This window comes from Elgaria multicarinata, chromosome 11 (assembly GCF_023053635.1).
Source record: "Elgaria multicarinata webbii isolate HBS135686 ecotype San Diego chromosome 11, rElgMul1.1.pri, whole genome shotgun sequence".
Taxonomy (NCBI): domain Eukaryota; kingdom Metazoa; phylum Chordata; class Lepidosauria; order Squamata; family Anguidae; genus Elgaria; species Elgaria multicarinata.
Genome location: NC_086181.1, coordinates 26,093,080 through 26,114,318, shown reverse-complemented (window position 1 = coordinate 26,114,318; position 21,239 = coordinate 26,093,080). Strand labels below are relative to the sequence as shown.

At 46.7% G+C, this 21,239-nt stretch overlaps 1 pseudogene; it reads right to left on the bottom strand.

Moving 5' to 3' along the window:
- Positions 1-11,447: 11,447 nt before the first annotated feature.
- LOC134405590 (vomeronasal type-2 receptor 26-like) lies at positions 11,448-20,992 on the bottom strand (annotated as a pseudogene).
- Positions 20,993-21,239: the final 247 nt, after the last annotated feature.

Here is a 21,239-nt window from a genome sequence, read left to right as displayed (position 1 = left end):
GAAAGCATCCTCCTCCAATCCCAGCGTTGGAGGGGGGACTAAGGCAGACCCACCCTGAGAACTTTCTGTTTTGTGTCTCTTTGTGGGTTGGCGTTCGTGGAGGGAACACTTAGTTAGTTAGTGCTCCTGCTTTGGACTTTGGAGATAGATTAGGATAGGTTTAGTTTGGCGTGTGTGTGTGTTTGTTTGCTTCTTTCTGACTTGTAGCTTAGTTTGCCCTGTGTTTTCCCCTTACTTTGATTTAATATAAACTTTATTTTTGAATTTTGGAGTGTGTGGTTGGGTTGGTTGGGTTGGTTGCCCCCCCCCCTTCCCTGTATTAAAGCCTGACTGTTCTGCTTTTGTGAAAGCTTTCTTTTGAAAGCATACACACAGTTTTTGTCCCATTTCCCTACATTTATATTCTTAAACATATTTTATTATATTCTTTCACATAGTCCATTAGTATATATTCTCATACATATTATATTAGTATTCATATTTTGTTCTTCTTATAGTAGTGGTTGGTTCTTTTCCCCCCTCCCCTCTCTTAAATCCTGATTGTGTTTCCTTCTATCTTCTATATACCAAATATACCAAAAAAATTGGATTCTCTTTTTCTTCTCTGTGTAACTTCGACGGAGTGGGCTGCTTTTGTCAAGTTCAACAGGCAGCCACAGATTGAGCATTTTGGGGAAAGCATACGCACACCATTTCCCTATTCTTAAACATATTATTATTATATTCTTTGACATAGTCTTAGTAGTCTATTAGTACATTCTCATACATATTATAGTAGTGGTTGGTTCTTTTCCCCCCTCCCCTCTCTTAAATCCTGATTGTGTTTCCTTCTATCTTCTATATACCAAATATACCAAAAAAATTGGATTCTCTTTTTCTTCTCTGTGTAACTTCGACGGAGTGGGCTGCTTTTGTCAAGTTCAACAGGCAGCCACAGATTGAGCATTTTGGGGAAAGCATACGCACACCATTTCCCTATTCTTAAACATATTATATTATATTCTTTGACATAGTCTTAGTAGTCTATTAGTATACATTCTCATACATATTATAGTAGTGGTTGGTTCTTTTCCCCCCTCCCCTCTCTTAAATCCTGATTGTGTTTCCTTCTATCTTCTATATACCAAATATACCAAAAAAATTGGATTCTCTTTTTCTTCTCTGTGTAACTTCGACGGAGTGGGCTGCTTTTGTCAAGTTCAACAGGCAGCCACAGATTGAGCATTTTGGGGAAAGCATACGCACACCATTTCCCTATTCTTAAACATATTATATTATATTCTTTGACATAGTCTTAGTAGTCTATTAGTATACATTCTCATACATATTATAGTAGTGGTTGGTTCTTTTCCCCCCTCCCCTCTCTTAAATCCTGATTGTGTTTCCTTCTATCTTCTATATACCAAATATACCAAAAAAATTGGATTCTCTTTTTCTTCTCTGTGTAACTTCGACGGAGTGGGCTGCTTTTGTCAAGTTCAACAGGCAGCCACAGATTGAGCATTTTGGGGAAAGCATACGCACACCATTTCCCTATTCTTAAACATATTATATTATATTCTTTGACATAGTCTTAGTAGTCTATTAGTATACATTCTCATACATATTAGTAGTAGTAGTATTCATATTTTGTTCTTGTTATAGTAGTGGTTGTCCCATTTCTTGTCCCATTTCCCTACATTTATTAGTAATATTCTTAAACATATTATTATATTCTTGTAGATATTCTTAGTAGTAGATATATATATATATATTAGTATATTCTCATACATATTAGTAGTAGTATATTTTATTGTTCTTGTCCCATTTCCCTACATTTAAACATATTATATCTTCTTATACATATTCTTAGTAGTACCTTATACATAGTATTAGTAGTATTAATATTTTGTTAGTCATCATGAAAAGAGGAAGCAGGCGTGCTGAAAGCAGCAAGGCTCAGTCTGCCAGCAGTAAGCAGGCTTCCTCTCCTCCTGTGAAACTCAAACGGGCAACTCCTTGGCTGACTGCTCCAAAACAGAAGCAGGACAAGCAGCAGGCAGAGCCACTCTCTTCTGCAACTTGTGCCCGGCGTTCTCTTTTTGAGGGTGGGAATGGGAAAAGTGCCCGTTTGCAAGAGGCACGTGGCAGCAGTGCCATTAGAGGAGGAGGAGTATCCCCAACTCCTTCATTCTCCTTTCAGCCCACGAGCCCGATGATGGACCTAGACGAGGTCCTCAGCACAGTGGAGGGGGGGGAGGAGGAGGAGGAGGCGGTGGGCCTCCAGGATGTGGGGGCTGAGGAGGAGCAGCAGCAGGCCGAGGCTCTCTCCCCAGTCTCATCCCACACCCCTGTTTCTGTGGCAACACCAGAGAGCTCAGGCGGGCAATTGGTGGTGTCACCACGGAAACGAAAGACAAGCATCGTGTGGGACCACTTTGAGTTGGGAGCGGATCCCCGCTTTGCTGTCTGTCGCCACTGCAAACTCAGCCTAAGCAGGGGTTCATCGACAGGGCATTATGGAACCAGCAGCATGAAGATGCATCTTAAGAGGCAGCACCAGTCGGTCTTGCTGGGGAAAGAGGCGGGCAAGGCGACTGGTTCCAGGGGAAAGCCGAAGGCGGTGGCTGCTGCTGCTGCTGCTGCTGCTGCTGCTGCTGGCACTTCCAGTCTCAGCTCTCCATCTCCCATCCCCACAAGGGTTAGGCAGGCAACCCTGCCGGAAATGGGGTGGGGGAAGTATGGAACCACAAGATGGCGTTTTCCAACGCCCTCCCAGATCACCACGTCAATCGGTGAGATGGTGGCGTTGGACGACCAGCCATTCAGCCTCGTCGACAACGCAGGCTTCAAGAGGCTGATGGCGCTTGTGGTGCCATACTACAAGCTGCCGTGTCGCACCACCCTGAGCAGGCGGGTGGTGCCTTCCCTGTACCGTTCCTGCAGGGAGTTAGTGCTGGGTCGTCTGTGCCAGGCAGAGGCACGGATGGTGCACTTCACCTCGGACATTTGGTCCAGCGAGGGCGGAGTGCACGCTTACCTGTCCCTGACGGCACACTGGTGGGCAGCCGTGGGGCAGGAAGGATCCAGCACTACAGGGACTGGCAAGGAGGGCTACTGCTGGGCCCTCCTCCACACGCAAGTGATGGACCAGTCCCACACGGCAGGGGAGATTACGGAGGCCATGAACCGCATGGTGGATGGGTGGCTAGCTGGGCAGAAGGTCACCCGCGGTTACATGGTCACGGACGGGGGAGCCAACATGGTGAAGGCGGTGCGCGACGGCGGATTCGAGGGCGTCCGCTGCATCGCGCACGTCTTGAACCTGGTGGTGAGGGATGGCCTTGGGATGGGCAGCAGCAAGCCCAACCTCGGTCCCCTGTCCGGGATCCGTAACCTCCTGGAGAGCTGCAGAAAGGTGGCAGGCCATTTCCACCACAGCGTCAAGGGCAGTCGCTTGCTGCGGGAGAAGCAGGAGGAGTTGAATCTCCCGCAGCACAGGCTAGTGCAGGATGTGGTGACACGCTGGAACTCCACCTACCTGATGCTGGAGCGGATGGTGGAGCAACAGCGTGCCATCCACGACTTGTTCAGGGTCAGGGACATGGGCGTCCACCACCTGGGCAAGCAGCAGTGGGACGCCATGTCCCAGCTGGTGGCGGTCCTCAAGCCGTTCCTGAACGCCACCGAGACCCTGAGCAAAAGCTCTGCCCTCCTCAGCCAGGTGATCCCTGTATGCAGGCATCTCCAGAAACAGATGGGCGACTTTCTGGAGTACAGGGATCCCGTCACCGGCAGGCGCTTCGAGCCCGAGGTCCGCGAAGCGGTGACTAGGCTGAGGGACGGCCTGACGCGGAGGCTGGAGCCCATCCAAACCGACAGGGTCCACATGTTGGCAGCCATGTGCGACCCTCGTGTGAAGGATGGGCTTTGTGGGCCAAATAGCAGGCAGCACTGGGTGGAAACGCTGGTGGGCGAAGTGCGGGCGGCATGGGCCAAGAGGGTGGGGCAGAGTGAGGCAGAGGAGCAGGCCACCCCTCCCCGCAGCAGCACCAGCAGCACCAGCAGCAGCCTCACCTGCATCCCTCCCAGCAGCAGCACAGGCGAGGGGTATTGGGAAGAGGCTCTGCACACCGTGTTTGGGCAGAGACCCTCCCCAGCCACCAGCCAGGATGACGCTGCAACCACCGTGCAGCGTTACCTGTCAGAGCCCATCGAGGACTCCTCCATGGACCCCCTGGCCTACTGGTCATCCCGTTTTCAGATTTGGCCGGACCTGGCGCGGGTGGCCATGGATCGACTCAGCTGCCCACCCACCAGTGTTCCAAGCGAGAGGGTGTTCTCTATGGCGGGCGACATAGTGACCCCTCACCGCTCTCGCTTGGAGCCGGACTTGGTGGAGCAGCTGGTCTTTCTGAAGGGCAATCTCCCCCTGCTGGGATACCCCACCCTCAAGCCCTCGTGGGAGTGACAGGCAGGCTCCCTTTAATTCCACCCCTCCTTGGGTTGGCAGGCACACTACAGTTCAGGCAGGCTGGTTTTTTCTTTTTATTATTATTTTAATTATATTTTTCTTATTCTTATTCTTATTATTTAGTGGCTGTGTTACAGTTCACAACATCAACTCTGAATCATTACATTCGTCTCTGTAGGCACTAGGCAGAGTTTGTCACCGTGCGTGTGTGTGACTGACTGTGAGGGCAAAGCACCGCACTTGAGTTCATTTCATTTCTGTGGCGTCCGGTACAGCTTAGTCAACTCATCCGGATAGTTTTCCACCCAGTTCCAAAAGACTCCATTTATTTATTTATTTATTTATTTATTTATTTAATTAATTACATTTATATACCGCCCCACAGCCAAAGCTCTCTGGGCGGTTTACAACCGTTTGTCCATGATTGACTGCACGTTTAGGTGAGGTGCAAGCAGGGGGCAAGGCAATGCCTGGCACCACCACCACCACTAGCCAGGCTGCCTCTCTCCAGCAGTCCACGGGTCGCCCTTTGGAGTGCCCTGGGAGTGGAAGACGTACTCCCTGATCCAGAAGTATGGTTTTTTGAGAAGCAAACAGGCGAGTCCTCGCCTTTGAGAAGCAACCTTTCACTTGAACTCATGGAAGTCATTGACTTCAGCACAGCCACTACATAGAGGCTGTGGACCTCTGGGTGACTCCATCAGTGTGCTGATTTTGAGAAGCAACCTTTCACTGAAACTCATTCACTTCCCCAATTGAGGGTGAGGGAGGTTACACTCCAGCAGTCCACGGGTCGCCCTTTAGATAGCTCGGGGATCAAATGGAGTCCTTGATCTGTGTGCTGATTTTGAGAAGCAACCTTTCACTGAAACTCATTCACTTCCCCAATTGCGGCTGGTACTCCAACAGTCCACCGAACGCCCATAGCACAGCCACTTAGTGCATAGGGACAGTTTAAGTTTCCTCCTGAGAAGTGAGCACTCACTTCAACTCATGACAGCCATTGACTTCACCACAGCCACTACTGCGGATGCTGTGGTCCTCCAGGATGTGGGGATAAGTAGCAGTCGCTGGTCGAGCTTCTCTCCCCAGTCTCATATGGAGCAATTTTGAGCTCTCACTTCGACTTCAAGTTCAGACACTTGAGCACAGCCCCTACGGTGGAGGCACAGCTGGCCGTGCCTCTCTCCCCAACCACTGACTGCACAGGGACAGTTTAAGTTTCCTCCTGAGAAGTGAGCACTCACTTCAACTCATGACAGCCATTGACTTCACCACAGCCACTACTGCGGATGCTGTGGTCCTCCAGGATGTGGGGATAAGTAGCAGTCGCTGGTCGAGCTTCTCTCCCCAGTCTCATATGGAGCAATTTTGAGCTCTCACTTCGACTTCAAGTTCAGACACTTGAGCACAGCCCCTACGGTGGAGGCACAGCTGGCCGTGCCTCTCTCCCCAACCACTGACTGCACAGGGACAGTTTAAGTTTCCTCCTGAGAAGTGAGCACTCACTTCAACTCATGACAGCCATTGACTTCACCACAGCCACTACTGTGGATGCTGTGGTCCTCCAGGATGTGGGGATAAGTAGCAGTCGCTGGTCGAGCTTCTCTCCCCGGTCTCGTCCCACCCCTCTTCCGCTGTAACCCTGTCTTTGAGAAGCAAGCTGTCACTTCAACTCATGGACTTCCCCTATGTGCGGGTGGTACTCCAGTAGTCGACCGATCGCCCATAGCACAGCCACTTAGTGCGTAGGGACAGTTTAAGTTTCCTCCTGAGAAGCAAGCTGTCACTTCAACTCATGGACTTCCCCTATGTGCGGGTGGTACTCCAGGTGTCCACCGATCGCCCATACCACAGCCACTTTGTGTGTACGGACAGTTTAATTTTCCTGAGAAGTGAGCACTCACTTCAACTCATGGACTTCCCCAATTGCGGCTGGTACTCCAACAGTCCACCGAACGCCCATATCACAGCCACTTAGTGCATAGGGACAGTTTAAGTTTCCTCCTGAGAAGTGAGCTTTCACTTCGACTCATGACAGCCATTGACTTCACCACAGCCACTTCTCGGTGGATGCTTTGTTCCACCAGGATGTGGGTGAGGAGGATTAGTTGCAGCAGCTGGCCGAGCGTCTCTCCCCAGTCTCGCAATTCAAGTTATCTGAGAAGTGAGCTTTCACTTCGACTCATGGACTTCCCCTATGTGTGGGAGGTACTCCAGCAGTCGACCGATCGCCCATAGAACAGCCACTTAGTGTGTACGGACAGTTTAATTTTCCTGAGAAGTGAGCACTCACTTCAACTCATGAAACTCATGAAAGCCATAGACTTCCGATGCAACCTCTCTCTCCTCAGTCTCATCCTCTTCCTCTTCCCCTTCTGCTGTAACCCGTCTTTGAGAAGCAAGCTTTCACTTAAACTCATCATTCACTTCCCCAACTGAGGGAGGTAAAGTCCAGCAGTCCACGGGTCGCCCTTTGGAGTGCCCTGGGAGTGGAAGACGTACTCCCTGATCCCGAAGTATGGTTTTGAGAAGTAAGCTGTCACTTGAACTCATGAGCCTCTGTGCAAAAGCTGTCCTTGTGTGTGTGGTTGTGAGTGTTACTGCAGCTGCCTGTCTCGCTGCGAAAATGAAACAGGCAAGTCCTCGCCTTTGAGAAGCAACCTTTCACTTAAACTCATGGAAGTCATTGACTTCAGCACAGCCACTACGTAGAGGCTGTGGACCTCTGGGTGACCCGATCAGTGTGCTGATTTTGAGAAGCAACCTTTCACTGAAACTCATTCACTTCCCCAATTGCGGCTGGTACTCCAGTAGTCCACCGAACTCCCATAGCACAGCCACTTAGTGCATAGGGACAGTTTAAGTTTCCTCCTGAGAAGTGAGCACTCACTTCAACTCATGACAGCCATTGACTTCACCACAGCCACTACTGCGGATGCTGTGGTCCTCCAGGATGTGGGTGAGGATTAGTCGCAGCAGCTGGTCGAGCTCCTCTCCCTGGTCTCATATGGAGCAATTTTGAGCTCTCACTTCGACTCCAAGTTCAGACACTTGAGCACAGCCCCTACGGTGGAGGCACAGCTGGCCGTGCCTCTCTCCCCAACCACTGACTGCACAGGGACAGTTTAAGTTTCCTCCTGAGAAGTGAGCACTCACTTCGACTCATGACAGCCGTTGACTTCACCACAGCCACTTTGTGTGGGATGCTGTGGTCCTCCAGGATGTGGGGATTAGTAGTAGCCACTGGTCGAGCTTCTCTCCCCGGTCTCGTCCCACCCCTCTTCCGCTGTAACCCTATCTTTGAGAAGCAAGCTGTCACTTCAACTCATGGACTTCCCCTATGTGCGGGTGGTACTCCAGTAGTCGACCGATCGCCCATAGCACAGCCACTTAGTGCGTAGGGACAGTTTAAGTTTCCTCCTGAGAAGTCAGCACTCACTTCAACTCATGACAGCCATTGACTTCACCACAGCCACTTCTCGGTGGATGCTTTGTTCCACCAGGATGTGGGTGAGGATTAGTAGCAGAAGCTGGTCGAGCTTCTCTCCCCAGTCTCATATGGAGCAATTTTGAGCTCTCACTTCGACTCCAAGTTCAGACACTTGAGCACAGCCCCTACGGTGGAGGCACAGCTGGCCGTGCCTCTCTCCCCAACCACTGACTGCACAGGGACAGTTTAAGTTTCCTCCTGAGAAGTGAGCACTCACTTCGACTCATGACAGCCGTTGACTTCACCACAGCCACTTTGTGTGGGATGCTGTGGTCCTCCAGGATGTGGGGATTAGTAGTAGCCACTGGTCGAGCTTCTCTCCCCGGTCTCGTCCCACCCCTCTTCCGCTGTAACCCTATCTTTGAGAAGCAAGCTGTCACTTCAACTCATGGACTTCCCCTATGTGCGGGTGGTACTCCAGGTGTCCACCGATCGCCCATAGAACAGCCACTTAGTGTGTACGGACAGTTTAATTTTCCTGAGAAGTGAGCACTCACTTCAACTCATGACAGCCATTGACTTCACCACAGCCACTACTGCGGATGCTGTGGTCCTCCAGGATGTGGGTGAGGATTAGTCGCAGCAGCTGGTCGAGCTCCTCTCCCTGGTCTCGTCCCACCCCTCTTCCGCTGTAACGCCCTCTTTGAGAAGCAAGCTGTCACTGAAACTCATGAAAGCCATAGACTTCCGAAGCAACCTTTCACTTCAACTCATTGACTTCCCCTTTGAGAAAAAGCTAAGCTCCAGTAATGCACCGTTTTTCCGTGGGACAGCTCTCTTTCGAGAAGCTGCACTGCATATGCAGCAGTGCCATGGCTTTGAGAAGCCGAGACCCATCCCAGCCACCGGGAACCGGAGGAAAACTCCAGCAGTCCACGGGTCACCCTTTAGATAGCTCGGGGATCAAATGGAGTCCTTGATCTGTGTGCTGATTTTGAGAAGCAACCTTTCACTGAAACTCATTCACTTCCCCAATTGTGGCTGGTACTCCAACAGTCCACCGAACTCCCATAGCACAGCCACTTAGTGCATACTAGGGACAGTTTAAGTTTCCTCCTGAGAAGTCAGCACTCACTTCGACTCATGACAGCCATTGACTTCACCACAGCCACTTTGTGTGGGATGCTGTGGTCCTCCAGGATGTGGGGATTAGTAGTAGTCACTGGTCGAGCTTGTCTCCCCGGTCTCGTCCCACCCCTCTTCCGCTGTAACCCTGTCTTTGAGAAGCAAGCTGTCACTTCAACTCATGGACTTCCCCTCAGAGAAAAAGCTAAGCTCCAGCAGTCCACCGATCTCCCGTAGCACAGCCACTACATTTCCTGAGAAGTGAGCTCTCACTTCAACTCGTCTTGTAGTGCGCCCGCCGAGTTGAGCACAGCCACTACAGTGGAGGCGCCTGCCCGCCTGCCTGGGAGCCATCCTTGTGAGGTAGCTGGATCTGCTGGGACTGACTCCCCCACAGATCTATGGCTTACTTGTGCAAGGTACCAGCTTTTCTGGGCCCGCCAACCCATGCCTGCCTGCCTGTCTGCCCGCCTCCCCCGGGGTGCTGCTGTGGTGGGGCATCTGCCAGGACTGACTCCTCGCCTGCTCTGCCCGCCTGGTGCCTGGGAGATGGGCTTTGCGGTTCGTGGCCAGCACCCTCCGGCACGCTTGCTCCCAGTCGTCCTCCTCTGTGCCCCTCAAGGCGTAACTGCTGGCTTAGAAAGAAACAACCAGCCATCTTTGCCTCACTTTGCGCCCACTTATGGGTTGGTTTGCTATGCGTTAGTGCTCAAGCCATCCTTGCGGCACTACAATGCATGCTGCCTGCCTGCTTTCCCTCCCTTCTCCCCTTCCCGCCTTGCAGCGATGGTGTATGTGTCTTGCTTTGACTAAGGGGAGAAGTCCTTCCTGCGCTCACTTAGACTTTATCAAATTCAATAATCCCTTTTTCAAATGTGCCAGAAGATTTAGGGTTATCTCGTGGCATGTTGGGATTGCCTTGGAACTGGCCCCATTGAGCTGTCTGCAATTGCAACTTTAAATCCCTGACATACTGGAGTGTTCAAATTTCAAAAGTTCCCCTAACATCAGGGGATGATGGGATTGCCTTGAAACTTGGTGTCCATGGGGACACATGGGTAAGCTGTCATGGGACCAAAGGATAGGTTTCTAACGTGCAAATTGACGTAGTTGTAGAATGGGACTTGATTTGGGGTGAGTTAAAAAGTTTAAGCCGCGCCAAAAATCAGGGGATGATGGGATTTGCTTGCAACTTGGCGTGCATGTGGACACATGGATAAGCTGCCCTGGTGCCGAGTTTGAGGTTTCTAACATGCAAATTGACGGAGCTATCCCAAGGGGTGTGAATGGGGTGCCCGATTTTCATAAATTCCCCAAAAATCAGGGGATGATGGGATTGCCTTGAAACTTGGCGTGCATGTGGACACGTGGATAAGCTATCATGGTGCTGAGTTTGAGGTTTCTAACGTGCAAATTGACGTAGTTGTAGAATGGGACAATTTGGGGTGAGTTAAGCCATGCCAAAAATCAGGGGATGATGGGATTTGCTTGCAACTTGGCGTGCATGTGGACACATGGATAAGCTGCCCTGGTGCCGAGTTTGAGGTTTCTAACATGCAAATTGACGGAGCTATCCCAAGGGGTGTGAATGGGGTGCCCGATTTTCATAAATTCCCCAAAAATCAGGGGATGATGGGATTGCCTTGCAACTTGGCGTGCATGTGGACACGTGGATAAGCTATCATGGTGCTGAGTTTGAGGTTTCTAACGTGCAAATTGACGGAGCTATCTAAAGGGGTGTGAATTAGGGTTATGGGAGGTGCGTTAGAGGGTAGAGCCGCGCCAAAAATCAGGGGATGATGGGATTTGCTTGCAACTTGGCGTGCATGTGGACACATGGATAAGCTGCCCTGGTGCCGAGTTTGAGGTTTCTAACATGCAAATTGACGGAGCTATCCCAAGGGGTGTGAATGGGGTGCCCGATTTTCAAAAATTCGCCAAAAATCAGGGGATGATGGGATTGCCTTGAAACTTGGCGTGTGTGTGTATACGCCCATGAGGTGTCATGGTGCCAAACGTGAGGTTTCTAACTTCAACGGAAAAAAAGTTGTTTACTTTTTTAGCTTTCAATGCAAGCCTATGGGGGGGCAAAAACGGAGCTCCGGATCCGATCCGGAGCTCCGAGCGGAGCGGAGCGGAAGTGGGCGGAGCGGGGGCGGGGCGGAGCGACCCGCTCCGAAAAATGGCGGATCTGCAAGTGAAGCGGAGCGGGGGGTCCGTGCACACCCCTAATTGTTACATATTTTTGCAGTGGAGAAAAGTGGAAGTCCATTTTAATTTTATATTTGTTTCCTTTAAAAACATTTTAAAGCCAAAAAATGGGCACTTCCTGTGCTGCGAAGAAGCTCACATGGCACAGAGAACAGGGGGCATGCGTTGGTGGTGGCGGCTTGCCAAGGATCCATTGAAGCCAAACACGGGTGAGTTCATCCACCCCTACGTAGAACAGAGTATATCTCAGGATAGCTTTCTGATTAGCTGTTCCCTGTTGTTCAGCTCAGGCCTCAACATAATAATGAAACATTTAGGCAAAAAGATACAACCCAGCAATCCAGCACTTGAAGCTAAGATAGAAAAGATCTCCACGGCTACCATGTATTTCCCCTTGGTGCTCAGATAGGTGGGAACAAAGGATAACCACACACTACAAAAGACCAACATGCTGAAAGTGATAAATTTGGCTTCGTTGAAACTGTCGGGTAACTTCCTGGCAAGGAAAGCTACTGTCAAGCTCAACATTGCCAGGAAGCCCATGTAGCCCAGGACACAGTAAAACAGAGTCACGGAACCGTCGTTACATTCCAGTACAATTTCTTCAGTCCATGAGTGCAGGTCCTCATCTGGGAATGGGGCAGAAGTTGCCAGCCACCCCGTACAGATGCCTACTTGATTGAGGGAGCAGGAAACCACAATGGAGCTGGCCAGCTCCTTCCCCAACCACTTCCTGATCCTGGATCCAGGCCTGGTGGCCATGAAAGCCAGAACTACCATGATGGTTTTTGCCAGCACACATGAAACAGCCACTGAGAAGATGAGGCCAAAGGCTGTTTGTCGGAGGAGACATGTCACCTTCTGAGGACGACCAATGAATAGCAATGCACAAAGGAAGCAGAGCAGGAGGGAGATGAGGAGAGTGTAGGTGAGGTTCCGGTTATTGGCTATGACTATGGGAGTATTGTGGTGCTTCATAAATGTCCCCAGCACCAGAGCTGTTGTAAAAGAAAAGGAAAGAGCAAATGAGGCTAAACTGAGCCCCAAAGGTTCTCTATAAGACAAGAAAGTTATTCTCTTTGGAATACAGAAATCTTGCTTTTTGCTTGGATAGTCTTTGTCTGAGCATTTCACACAGTCATTTGCATCTGAAAAAAGAAAACACGGGATTTTGAGTTCACATGCAAACAAACTTACATATGCTATAATTTTTTTATTTGTATTTCAAAACCCTCTTCTCCGACACATACCAACATTCTCCATGAAAATCAATGCACATTGTCACTACTCGTGATATGACGTATGACAGGGGTTGGTTTAAAATGATGGCCAGCTTCACGCAATCGTGGTGGGGTAAATAAATCACAGTGGCTTATTCCCCCTGCTGCACATGTCAGTCACTTGCGGGTTTTTTGGGGGGGGGCATAATTACCCTCCCTGAAGTCGCTTGCCATACCATTCAAACTCAGCAACAGGTGGCAAATTGCTGTAGTTGACATACCACATCAGGACCGTTAACTGCCAATTGATTCAGAGTGATTTGTTCACCACCACAACAACCCACCCTCACTGTGTTAATGCAAAGGCGTCAAGCGTAATTATGCAAACTCCCCAAGCATGAGACAGGCATGCTTAGTGGGGGAAATAAGGCACAGTGTATTATTTCCAACAACATGATTGTGTGATTAGACATTTTTCTTGTGCTTTAAGGATGAAAGACATAGACAGTAAAGGAACGCTCCATATCTCTTCCACAACCAATGTGAAAGAATTGGGGTGGTGGGTGAGGTGGTTTGCTTGACAAAGCTACCCATGTTGGAATGGAAGGAAGAGAAAAAGGGGGAAAGGGGGAGAACCCACTACCCTCCTAGAAACTTCTAGATCCTGAAGGCAGTAGTGGCAGTTGGAGTCATGGGCATCATGGGCACAAGCTACTGAGATCAGTGATCTCAATCAGCTACTCAGGAACCATCCATTTGTATAGTGATTATTGCAACATCTTCCAAGTCCGGTTCTCAACCAATATATATGAATGAGATATTTCTTACCTTGTGGCTATTGGTGTTTTTGTCTAGCGAACTGCCTGATTGGGTAACCCTTTTAATATTTGAAAGGTGTATTCTAACTTCAGTTATCACCAGAACTACCCATCAATAGACTACTCAGAATGCTTTTGTCATTGGTATTTGCTGGATTTATTTAGTCCTCCCAATGATCACTGAGGACATTTCTACACAAGGCTAGAAGCCTTCACCCTTACCACGGCTTTTGCTTCCATATTCCTTGCAGGATTAAGATCAAGTTCTTTTCACATGGTTTTATTTGAATGTTTTCTTTCTTGGCAAGTTCTATATGTTTCACTACAAACCCACTAGACGGGGCTAAGATATAGTTGCATTATAGCGGGTATCCGGAAGCTCACTGTAAAAGCTACCACGCTTCGAAGTGTGATAAAAATCTCTTCTCAAATTGACTGTTGAGAAATACACTGCTATAATGTCCAGAAAGCATTGGAGGGGCCCTGGAGGTGAGTGGTGTTGTGTAAAATGTAAGTGACCAACCACAAGCACACAATGAAAGTCTCATGAAGAAATGCTCAAAGACATCCAGTCCGAGATGCTTGCCAGATTCTTTCCATTTTTATAGCTTCCTTCCAGGCCCTCCTTACATAACATTTTGATCAATATTGAAGAAAACTCTGATGCATGGATAATTTAATACATTTGTCTCAATTACAATTATTCTGCTTTTATAAAACTGTGCAGTATACTTCTTACCCTCCTGGTTTGAAATCTTCCCTTCTGGACATGGGATGCAATCATAGCAGCAAAAGGGTTCACCCTCCTTGATTTTCTTGTGAGAACCAGGTTGGCAACTCACAGTACACCGAGAAAGAGGCCGGGACTATTTGGAAAATAAAAGAACTATTATAATGAAAGAAAAAGGACCTTGGAATCCATAAGCTTTGAAGCCCTTTTCTGTATTTTACTGAAGAGACTCTGGGCAGAATTTCTTTTTAAGTAGGCTTCGAAGGTTTCAAGTATTGCATTGCTCATCAATTTTACTACTTTTTATTTACTATTTTAAACTATTATTTATTTTGCTTAAATTTTTAAATAAAAACATATTAATGGGGAGTATTTGATGTGCTACAGTCTTTTCTGTCTTTTCTTTATTATAACAATGGATTATGTGTCATTGGTGAAACAATTAACAATAACAAAATTAAATGAAAGGAATCCATAAGAGACATATTTTTCTCTTCCTGCTCCTGATTGTAGCACTGGAGGAATTAGCTTTAGGTTATGTCGATACCAATTTCACTGCATTTCTCATGAAAGAATCTAGTACCATTATGCTCTTCCTAAGATCCACAGAGATGGATTTCCACCTCATCGTAGACCAATTATTTCCGGATCAGGCTCTTTGTTGGAACCATTAGCTCAATATATAAACTCCTTTCTCATGCCAGCTATAATTTTTTCAACATCTTGCATTAAAGGTACTGGACATTTTATTCAACAGGTCAAAAAAATTAGTATGGAGGCTACCACATGTTTGATTACGATGGGTGCCAGATCTACTTTACAAGATGTACTGAATTCTCGCTCTGTAGAAAATCCTCCCAACAATTCTCTTATGGATTTACTTGATATCATTTCAGAACACAATAATTTTCAATGTGATGTTCAGGTTTTTTTCCTACAGATAAAAAGAGTGGCCATTGGCAGCCCAGTTGCCCATAGTATTGTTGACCTTTTTATGTCAGCGTCAGAAAATTCTACTATTCTGAATGCATCCATCAATTTGTACAAGAAGTACTTGTACGGAGAGTGTAGAGATGATATCTTTGTTGTGTTCACACAAATTATTGAAGTCTACCATTTCCCCCACTTCTTAAATTCACTTCTGCTGAATTTTCTGCAAATTATCTTCTATGGATAGTATGGTTTGGGCTAACAATGGGAATATCTCTAGAATTTTGGTCTCTAGAATCTTTCTCAATGAATCAAACACATTATCTACAAGCACTAGCATTTGGTTCAGGATGTACCAGGCTTCAACAGCTCTCCACTCAAGGGATTTTGCAGGACCTCTAATTTATTACAGACTTGTTCAAAACATTAGAAGTACAACTATCTTCACATTAAAAATTCTTGCAGCAGTTTCTCAGTCAACAAAGTTATTGGGAGAACAGAATCATGAGGCTGACACCTTATTCTTCCTTTATAAGTGTTTGTTATTGCACAATAAAAATATTGCACAACAGACATCAGGACTGTTGCTCATTTCTAACCAGTCTCTTTCCAAATAGCTGACCATTAGAGCCTACCTGATTAAACTGGCCATGCCATGTTATGGCCTCTTCATCAATGGTGAATGGTTGACCAAGACGAGCTTCAGGATCCATCCTCCCCACTCTCACCCTATGAAATGTTTGGTTGGAAAAAATCACCCAGTTGATCACATCCAGTCCAGTGACTAGCTCCCCATTCTGGCTGAAGGAAACTTTTCCCCCTGCACTGTTGTTAAATGAGACCCATTTTAGAAATGGTTGGAGCTAGAATGGGGGGAAAATAGCAAGAGTTTAGAAGAGGGCATTTTTGGATCTTTAACGGCCAAAACAGCCAGAACTTGAAATCAGTATGTAGCACCAACATCATCCAAATTGTGACTCAGTAAGGGAGTGGGCAGCCATGTGCCACTCACCAGTTGTTTGTGGACAGCCCAGCGCCTTGCTGCACATGGTGAATAGGGTTGGGAGCCAGCATGGCTCTGGTGGCATGAACATGGTGCAGAGAGGGGTGAGTTCACCCAACCCTAGCAATGTCGCCTTAAAATAAAGCTGACTTCCACTGATTTTCGCCTAGTGCACATTATATCAAAGTGGAAACTGAAGGAAGCATACATTATAGCTAACTGAAAGAAGAACATGTTTGCAGTTTATACCCAACCTGCAGAACCTTGAAAGAAAGGTTACAGGCAGTCACTTTTTACCACCATAATTCATCATAATTCAGGCACAGACTGTACATTAAAACAACATCAGGAACAGCTAGGTTTGCCCATCCCCCTCAGCTCAGCAGCACCATCACTAAGGCCAGCCCTGGAGAAGGCTCTGGAGGACGTTTTCATCCTTTGTGAGTCAGAGATTGCACGAGGCCATGCTACACGAATCAGTAAAAGTACAGCCTACACTGGTCTTAAAATATGTTCCCAAAGCAGCAACAGGAAAGCATAATGACTAAGTGAAACAGGAACTATTCCATTATTTGAACTGCATCCAAGAGTAATGAAGGAGCTAGCAGAAGAACTCTCAGAACCTTTGTCTATTATCTTTGCAAAATCATGGAAAACGGGTGAGGTGCCGGACGACTGGAGGAGGGCTAACGTTGTCCCTATCTTCAAAAAGGGCAAAAAGGAGGAACCTGGGAACTACAGACCAGTCAGTCTGACATCCATCCCTGGGAAAATTTTGGAGCAGATTATAAAGAAGTCAATCTGTAAACACCTTGAAATCAATGCAGTGATTACTAGAAGCCAACATGGATTTGTCAGGAACAAATCCTGTCAGACTAATTTGATCTCATTTTTTGATCAGGTAACCTCCCTTGTGGACTGTGGGAATGCTGTGGATGTCATATATCTTGACTTCAGCAAAGCTTTTGACAAAGTACCACATGACATTCTGATTAACAAACTAGCTAAAAGTGGGCTAGATGGAACAACTATTAGGTGGATCCACAGTTGGCTACAGAATCGGACTCAAAGAGTACTTATCAATGGAACCTCCTCAAACTGGGGAGAGGCAACGAGTGGGGTGCCGCAGGGCTCAGTCCTGGGCCCAGTGCTCTTCAACATTTTTATTAATGATTTGGACGAGGAGGTGCAGGGAACGCTGATCAAATTTGCAGATGACACCAAATTGGGTGGGATAGCTAATACCCTGGAAGACAGAAACAAACTTCAAAGTGATCTTGATAGGCTGGAGTGCTGGGCTGAAAACAACAGAATGAAATTTAATAGGGATAAATGCCAAGTTCTACATTTAGGGAATAGAAACCAAATGCACAGTTACAAGATGGGGGACACTTGGCTCAGCAATACTACAAACGAGAAAGATCTTGGAATTGTTGTAGATCACAAGCTGAATATGAGCCAACAGTGCGATATGGCTGCAAGAAAGGCAAATGCTATTTTGGGCTGCATTAATAGAAGTATAGCTTCCAAATCATGTGAGGTACAGGTTCCTCTCTATTCGGCCCTGGTTAGGCCTCATCTAGAGTATTGTGTCCAGTTCTGGGCTCCACAATTCAAGAAGGACGCAGCCAAGCTGGAGCATGTTCAGAAGAGGGCAACCAGGATGATCAGAGGTCTAGAAACAAAGCCCTATGAAGAGAGACTGAAAGAACTGGGTATGTTTAGCCTGGAGAAGAGAAGATTGAGGGGAGACATGATAGCACTCTTCAAATACTTAAAAGGTTGTCACACAGAGGAGGGCCAGGATCTCTTCTCAATCCTCCCAGAGTGCAGGACACAGAATAACGGGTTCAAGTTAAAGGAAGCCAGATTCCGGCTGGACATCAGGAAAAACTTCCTAACTGTTAGAGCAGTGCGATGGTGGAATCAGCTACCTAGGGAGGTTGTGGGCTCTCCCACACTAGAGGCATTCAAGAGGCAGCTGGACAACCATCTGTCAGGGATGCTTTAGGGTGGATTCCTGCATTGAGCAGGGGGTTGGACTCGATGGCCTTGTAGGCCCCTTCCAACTCTGCTATTCTATGATTCTATGATTCTATGATTTCTAGTTTGGGCAAGGAAAGGAAGGTGAAAAAGCTAAGAAGAATTTTGGAGGAAATAATACACAATATGGAATCCCCTGTTATATGAGGAACTGGACCTTATTACCTGACCAAACTGTAGATTCTGAAGCTTGAGTTCCCCTCCATCTTTCATTGCATGATGTGCAGCTCCAGAAGAGGACATGGCATGATGTAGGGCATGGACCACTGCATAGACTGCATTGTAGATGCTGTAGCTGTGTCCAATCATGCTCATTTCAAAGAAAGATGCAGGAAGGTTCTCCAGCTTCTCCTCCCCTGTGCAAATGTCCACATCCGCCTTGCTCACAATACTATCTGGGAATACACAGCCAAAGGCCTGTTGCCAGAAATCCCTGATAAAACCATCTCCTTTAGAGCTATAAGGGTTTCTGCTCTCAAGAAATTGCTGAAATCCCGGTACATCACTGGAGTGAGTTCTAAAAGATATCGTGCCATGGAATATCCCTGTATCCCAATTCCTTTGTAGGGCAAGTGAAGTGAACTCAAACTGAGCTGTTATTATCCATACTTTCCCTTTAGTTTCCTTTTCCACATCCTCTTGTTCTGAGAGATATGGAAGCCACTGAAATGTTGCCATGGAATAGGATTCTGCATACGCCACCACTACATTGGCATTGCTGCCCATCACTTTATCATGTATTTTTGCTCCCTGTTGCAGTACATAATTAATTTTAGTGTCAAAACTAAATTTGGGGATTCTTTCTATGAAGGCAAAACAGACACCGCTCTTAGAAAACAGTGGAATGACCACTTGTAGAAACCTTTCTCCATTATCAATATCCATAACAACAATCCCAATCCACGTCCACCTGAAATGGAGGAGCAAAGACAGAATCCCCTCATACTGAAGAGTTTCCTGTGGTGCCAACTGGTAGAAGGGAAGGCCTGGAGTTTTCGCATTCATGACAGGAGCAGGGCCATAGATGAGCTAAGGAGAGATTTTGAGTTGGACAAAAGACATTAAAAACCATCTCCATATAGCCATGAGACTTTCAGAGCAATGTACATGCATAGGACTGGCCTTAAGGGTGGGTGAGCTGGGTCACCCAAGGTACTGAGCTGAAGGGGGCACCTAGTTGATCTCAGGTGTCCCCTTTGGCTATTGGGCTGTATAAAAATGTAATAAATAAATAAATAGATAAATAAATTTAGAGCTGAAGAGGGCACCTAGTTTATCTCAGTTTATCTGAGCCTGGACGTGTGGATTGGGGAAGAGTTTATTCATTATGTGTTTGAATGATTGAGTGGGGCAGGGAGGGAGCCTCCTTTGATGGAATTAGCCACCTCATTATTTCCAGTGCACTAATTTCTGTCTCCAAATTACAAAATGAAACTAGAAAGTAAAAAAGAAATAAAGTGTGAAAGTCATGGTAGATCCCCCAAGCTCCCAAAATAACCCACCTGTGGAATCTTATATATATCCAAGATATTTGCCACGTGAAGAGAGATTTTGGAGTCCAATCCCCCAATTATTGCTTTTGAATTATGTTGATGATCACATTTGTAGTTTGGCATAAATTTCTCCAAGGTGGATAAGAGTAGCATTGTGGCATAATAGACCTGCTGTTCGTATAAATTGCTGTCATAGATGTGGAAGCCCAAGGTGACATTGGATAAGATCTGAGGGTTTTCATTGATCTCCTTTACTGCAAATGCCAAGGCCAGGAGATGCTGGTAATGCTTAGGCAATACCCTACAATGAAAGTTGCAGTCTGCATCAGAAGACTCCTTCACATATCATTTAATTATTGTCACTATGTTCTGCAGCATCAGCATTAATAGTATTATCACACTTATATACCATCATTCTTGTTGTATTAATAAATGGTAGGTGGTCCACGCAAAGAACAAAACAGAACATATCAGTGCTACATGACTCTCTATCATTTTAAGGGAAACCTTACTAAAGTGCGTAAAGGCCTCATCATACAAGCTTTTTATTGCATACGTGTTCCTAGGTACTCATGGATTTCCACAGGTCCTGTTCACAATGTCATGCACCTCCTGCCCCTTCTAGTCTTCTTCCCATGATAAAAAAAGAAAGACCCCAGTAAGTTTGAAATATTTTTAGAGATGTAACATGCCGCTATCTCGTCCAGCATGCTCTTATTTTCTGAGCATTCTGGCTACACAATCAAAGGATATAAAATGAGCAAACAGGTCAGTCCTTACACGAGTTCCTCTGATGTAGCTGGTGGGGGTTGTTCAGTGAAGGCAACTGGATTGGAAAAGAAGCCACTAACAGAAACTATACTACCAACGATAATGTCTCCTGACTGATGATATTTCTGAAGTGGAGGGTAAGGGATTGGGATCCTACCTTTCTCAATATGACTCTTGCATACCATGGGAAAGTGCAGAAACGGCAGTAAGCACACTAAAACCATCATCCTCAATACAAAGCAAATCTTCACTCTACTCACAGAGTTTACCTAATTTTCTTCCAGAAATCTATCATTAGTCTTCTCTTACGTCCCTCTCCCTCCCTCTAAATATTACTGACCATATTTATAACATCCTTTGCTGTCTTTGTGCTTAGTTTTGCTAGTGGCTTCCTAAATTCCATGGGGATTTTGAGAATCAGCAGAATTAATCACCATCCTTTTGGTAATTGGAAAGAAGATAACTACCCATTTCAATCTGGGGATACCCTGTGGAACGGATGAAGAAAATGTATTTTCCACAACTGTATAATAGCTTTCTCTCCCATTTAGACAGAAAGTGAGGGACAATAGGGCTTTGGATGGGCCACAAAAAGCAATACACAGCAGAAATAATTGCCCATTCTTGCATTTTTTTTTTTTAGATGACTGTGTTTGCTGATATGGCTGGGTTTTTTTCAGATGTCATTGATCAATTTTGCTGTAGTACTATATACACTTACCTCTGAGTAAGTCCCACTGAACTGAAAAGGACTTCCTGCATTGTAGATTTAATAAGATTGCATTGTTAATGTGTGGAAAGAGAAATTAGTTTTACTGTGGAGTCTATGGCCCTTTGTACACCTAAGGGTGTAGAGGGATGCAAGGGAGATGATCCTGGGATTCACAGTTTCTGGGATCATTGCCCTGCATCCAGACGGCTGTGTGATGTCTTGGATGTGAAGAGGGACATCACACCTGTCACGGCCAAAATCTCCATCTAACTCCTCCAAAAACAGCTCAAGAAAAAC